The 6,017-nt window shown below is 28.9% G+C and overlaps 1 protein-coding gene across 6 annotated transcripts in view; it reads left to right on the top strand.

Moving 5' to 3' along the window:
• The first annotated feature begins 3,732 nt into the window (after window positions 1–3,732).
• The window catches only part of LOC122531822 (ras-specific guanine nucleotide-releasing factor 2-like), an 84,552-nt gene continuing 82,267 nt past the window's right edge, over window positions 3,733–6,017 (top strand). For all 6 annotated transcript variants that reach the window (XM_043660056.1, XM_043660054.1, XM_043660052.1 and 3 more), the window contains exon 1: window positions 3,733–4,192. The gene's annotated coding sequence lies outside the window, so the exon portion shown is untranslated. The remainder of the gene's footprint in view (window positions 4,193–6,017) is intronic.

Genomic DNA, 6,017 nt, shown 5'->3' with positions numbered 1-6,017 from the left:
ATTAATAGTATATAATTATATAATAATTATATAATAATATAATAATATAATAATATTAATAGTATATAATTATATAATAATTATATAATAATATAATAATATAATAATATTAATAGTATATAATTATATAATAATTATATAATAATATAATAATATTAATAATATTCATAATATTCATAATAGTGTACAATTGTACTAATATAATCACGTTAATTCAAAGAAAAAGCACTCAGAGAGATATATGTGTCTAAAAGTCTTATGAGAGAATATATATGCACTCTTTAGACAATTATTTCGCTTGTCAGATATCAAAGTATGAGAATAGTAGAGTATCTTAAGGAATGTGACATGGATTTGTCTATGTGACTATTATCTATATAACTATTAAATTCATTATCTCTTCTGGGTCTTCATAGTTATGGAATCCAAGGAAAAGACGTTGATTTTGAAAGAGTTAAAAAATAAATTTGAACAAAGAATTTACGCAACTTGAATTCAATATAGAGAAAACATTATCAAATAGGAAAGCATCGCATAAAATAGAAAATCAAAGGATAACACAAAACATGATTGCACATGAACATGAATATAGAAAAGCGGACCAAGAATGGTCAAAGTTAAAATAAGGAAATTTATTATTAAAGAAAATAAGAGAGAAGATGCAATGACAAATACAAAATTACGAAAATAAAGTGTCTGGTGTTTAAATAACACACAGTGAGATATTTAATTGATATAGATGTCATGTCGCTGGATGGCATCATATAACTAGTCCGCTATGAATGTTCCGTTTTATATAAAATATATTGTTATTTAAATATAATTTTTATATTTTTTTGAAATTGAGATCCTCCTCTGTGTATAATGGTAAATTCCAATTACAATGCCGTTCAGCGGCGCGACTCTTGGCCAATTATATTGATCGAATCTATGTGCAGCGAGGTAGCGTTACATGTGTGTAATAATAAATATAATAATTTCAATATAGATAAAAGGACAAAAATTTACAAAAATTGTGTTCACTTCCGAACGAAAATGAGAAGTAAGTATCAAAGTACAAGTATCTAATTATAGATTCAATAACATAAAATTAAAATATATAATGTTTGTACCAGATTTCAAAAGCAATTTATCGTCCATGTCTAGCATTACAGAATATACGGATATAAAGTCATTTTTCATAAAGACTATGCTGTCATAAGACATAGCTATGAAAGCCGAGATGCGAGATGGACTCTACTTCTCATCGATAGATGAGAATTCTAAATTTGCAGGATGACAACAACATGTGCGGGCCAATGCATATAGGCAAATTATATCACATACAACAAATACAAGAAGATAAAGTTTGAACCATTATATGGTTTGTAAGCAAGCGAACAGAAGATAGTATCAGGTATTAAATAAATATCTGATAAACATTAATTTTAGTGAAACAGCTGCGAATTGTGTGTATGTAGACTCTGTGAATAGTGACGTCATGTAGACAACTTGTTAATCAGTTCCGAAAGTCTTAGCAAAAAAGAAAAATTTAAAAATAAGCCCAAGATAAAAGATTTAGGCGAAATTAAGTCTAGAAACCATTCACGTGAAAAATCACTTTTAGAGAATGGAGATATAAATGTAATATATTTAAGTACACATGCGATGATAGCAGTCGCGTTAACCAAAGCCAAGTTACCAAATATTAAGCATTTGAGATGCGTGAAAATGTTAAATTTATATTAAAAATGTATAGGTGAAACATTGACCTAAGATTAAGGAGAAATATTGAAATTGGCGATAGTTGATACTCTTGGAATTAATATACAAGAGATAGATTTTTGTTTTATCCGGATAGTTAATTTTCCGGTTTGATTTGTGTTAAATATGTGGCAATTGTATATATTAAAACAACATATTATATTGATATTAAAAACCATATCTATATGATATTAAACTCTCTATTGTATATATTGTAAACCTCGATCTTTTGCAGAGCACTTCTCGTAAATTTTCAATATCTAGGTACATAACGAGTTAGTGCATTTATTTTCAAATACTACTATAAAATTTCTTCTTCACACCTTCGTATGTGTAATTCAGAATCACCTATTATATATTGTTTCGGATGAGATCAAAGACGTATATTTTTCTGAACCTCGGCATCGTGCAAAGTATGATAAAATTTTAAAAGTTCAGAAAATGTGTTCTTGAATGACATCAAATTTTCCAGTTCCTTCCCTTTAAAACTACGTCGAGTGTTAGAAAAGGCACGTAGCTGTCCAATTATTAACAATTCGTTGACGCATACCCTCAAGGATGCTTAATTGAACTTTATAAAGAACATATTTTAAAAAGTATATTTTTGAATTTTCAATAATTTTAGGAATCATATTGTTGAATTCAAAATTTTCTTATAAAATTATTAAAATTTTATATATTACTACTTCTTCAATTTCGTCAACATTAGATATTATTATAATATTTTACTCTTATTATTAGATTATTGATTTTATTCGACATCAATATCATAAATATTAATTTTGTCAATATCTTTGAACTTAAATATATTTTTATTTTATCATTAATACAAATTTTTTCTTTATTTTTATTTCATTATTTCTTTTTTTTAGAAACTAGAGTTTTTTAAAACTAAACTAGCGAAAAGATATACATGATAAATTTGGAGATTGAAATTTACAGATTTAAATGAGTGATGGATTGATCTTTAACGCTAGAACTATCGACTAAAGTATGAAACGTATACAAGAAATAGTAGAAGAAATAAGAAAAAATTTATGATATAATAAAAAAATACAGATTTAATATATTAAATTTTATTCATATATTAATAGACATACTATTGTAAGTTTATGAAATTTCTGTGATAATAAAGTGATTATTTTATTTTTTATGTGTCAATTTGTTAATGTTAATTTTCTTTGTTTTGTTATCTTTTGGAATTTCGTTTACTTAGAGAAAAATATTATTGGTTAATTATATTTAATTTAAAATCTACATTTAATTTAAAATCTGCCAACTAATGGTAGTTGCTACAAATAAGTAAACTGCGAATTTTTATGGATTTTTATACATTTTTAAATTTTTACGAATAGAACTAAAGAAATGGAACTAAATAGAAATTTCTTTTATTAAATACTACAATAAATATTTCATTCTTAATATTCCACATATTTTTGCATATTATGCGCATTGCATTTATTCATCTTCAAATTTTCCATAAATATATTAAAAGCTGGCAGTTTAGAAATACACTCATTTGATACTTTTGCAATGATACATCAATGAAAATAGGAAATAGGAAAATGAAATTTTCAAAACCTGAATGCGTATAACTTCCAGATTGCACTAACTTCCACATTACAGAGTATGGTTAATCATCGACCATTCTTCACGAAAAAAAGAAGAGAGGAAAGAATAAACGCAACGACAAAAGGAAGCTTAACAGAAAAGAACGACCAATAGTCAATTCCATGGATAGTTAAAACATTGCAACGTGCATCAATTCAGAGTGATTCCAACATCGCTCGTATTGAACTTGATCTCATTTCTCATAGCCCAATTAGCCCACATACATATATAATATATCCGCCCATGCCGTACCGTATGGGGTGGCTTTCACCCAGGAGTGTGCGCAGTAACAGGTAAACGGGCAGCCTCTGGGTTGGAGAAAAGGCAGAGCAGAGAGGAGGTAGCCCCGTGAACCCGTGTGATGATGCATAAGGGTAGACGTGTCGTGACTCTCAATGCTGATACTTCGTCGGGTGCCGGTAACGGGCCACTCGTGACGTTCTCGTTTGTAAAACGGCCATCCTCTTACTGCTGGTCACCTGGCCCGATTTTGCTCCTGCCATTCGTCCCTGGACTGAATCGATTAATAATTGCTGTCTAATCACTTTTCGGTAACTTTTTTTCTCCAGCCGACGAGGGAAACGCTGGTTCGCGCCGAATCCGCCTTCACGTCATCGTCGTCATCATCGTCGGCTTATCACCGCCACTGCCGCTGTCGCCACCGCCACCGCCATCGCCACCGCTGCCGCCGCCGCCACTGCCGCATCCTCGGACATCCGTGGCCGAGGGAGTATATATTTAGAAAGGCAAACGGCGCTGGAGGGGGGACTGAGAATCTGGAGCACGAACAGGTGGTGCAGTATCAGTTGAACAATATCAGTCGGGGAAGAAGTAACAGGTATCGTATCACCGATATCACCTTCTTCTTCCTCTCTTCTTCTTCTTTTGCTTCCTTTTGTCCTCTGACCGTTTTCATTTTCTTCTTTTTTCCTCTTAATTATTGTTTTCTTTCATCGATTCGTTTCGAATTCGTACATATTACGCATGTATAATATTCGTGTATATTACATGCAGTTTATAGATTTTTTGGACAGAATTTCATTTACTTATAGGAGAAAACGGTTATTATTTAATTATAGCTATTTATTCTGATTTAAAATCTACCAACTAATAACTGCTGATACTTTTGTAAGCAATAAATATATAAAATAAAATTAACGTGATTAACATGACTAATTTGTAATTTTTCTAAATTTACAACGATGATATTTTTAGATATTTGAATAATTTTCAAATAAAACCTTGCGTTCTTTATGATATTATAAATTTTTTCGTATTTCTTATATTTTGTCTTCGTAATCGTGTCAAATTTTCAAAAAACGCATGAACATCTGTAGTTTAACTACAAGTCTTAAAGAATACTTTTCACTCCGTCCATGTTAAACGCCATTTTGAAATTCGAATTAGTAATTTCAGTACTATCGTACTTACACTTAAAAGTCTTAAAACTTTATTTTTATAATATTTAATAATCAATGTTTATCATAAAAAAAAATTTTTAAATTACGTATATATTTTATGATACAATTATTAATATATTAACTTTACAAATTCTTTATTGCATGAATTATTATATTTTACTTGAAATATTTAGTACTTAAAATAAGTAATAAAATTTTTAAACTATACGTGTATTCTATAATAATATACTACATGTGTTTTTATAATATTTTATAAATGTATATTTTATAATTGTATAAAGTATTATTTAATTTTTTCAATTTGGGAACAAAGTAGTATACATTCCAAGACTTTTGAAGTATATTTAAGTACTTACTTAATCGCACTCATAATTAAAAGTAACTCGCAACATTTTTGAAATGCTCGCTAACAAGAGTTTCATTCTTCCTTCTTCGTATTTGCCATGCGAACCGTCTCGTTCCAAGAACATATATTTAATTTACTGAAAGTTGGAAAGTCAAAATAATACAGCCACAAGAATTATCTGTTTGTTTTCAAAAATTTTTGGTCTGTTTGGTCATTTGACATTTTGGTCAACTTCTAGCTGACTTTTCCTTTTCGATTTAGGTCATGGTTTTAAGAAATCTTTAATACTATCTTTTAACTTCAGTAATCGTCTAACATTTAATTTTAAACAATTTCAAATTAACTTTTTGAGTTCTTGAATCGAGTTTTCGAATAAACTTCTATCTTTTGATGATTATGCACACTATTGTACAATTAACGAAATCTTTGTTAGGTACTGCTTAAGGATTACACAGGATATCCCCCCTAAGTTTGTCATCTCAAATATCTCCGTTGTTTTTGGACATTTGAAAAAAATTTATTGAGTTATTTAGTACAGAGGGAACCATAACATTGCGGTAATAATTTTTCTGTAAATGGAGGGATGTCAGGAATTTCAAAATCACTTTCATTTTTTTCAATTGGAATGATATGTTTTTCCATCCATTGATTGATGCAGCTCGACATTCTCTATAAAAAAAATATTGAACTGTATGTTTAAATGTATATCAAAAAATGTATATTAAAATGTATGTCAAAAAATTATTAAAATTCATCGTATGAACGACAAGGAAAAACAGAGACAGTATTCTTATGTTTATAACTGTTCTTATCTTTTATGCACAGATTTTGTAAAATTAAAGTTTAAATATCTAATAATTTTTTTATATACATAGGTTAATATAGGTCGTGCTACA

The sequence above is a fragment of the Frieseomelitta varia genome, unplaced genomic scaffold, assembly GCF_011392965.1.
Source record: "Frieseomelitta varia isolate USP_RPSP 00005682 unplaced genomic scaffold, Fvar_1.2 scaffold_418, whole genome shotgun sequence".
Lineage (NCBI taxonomy): Eukaryota > Metazoa > Arthropoda > Insecta > Hymenoptera > Apidae > Frieseomelitta > Frieseomelitta varia.
Note: the sequence above shows the minus strand (reverse complement) of the source record. Positions and strands in the feature narration are given on the sequence as shown.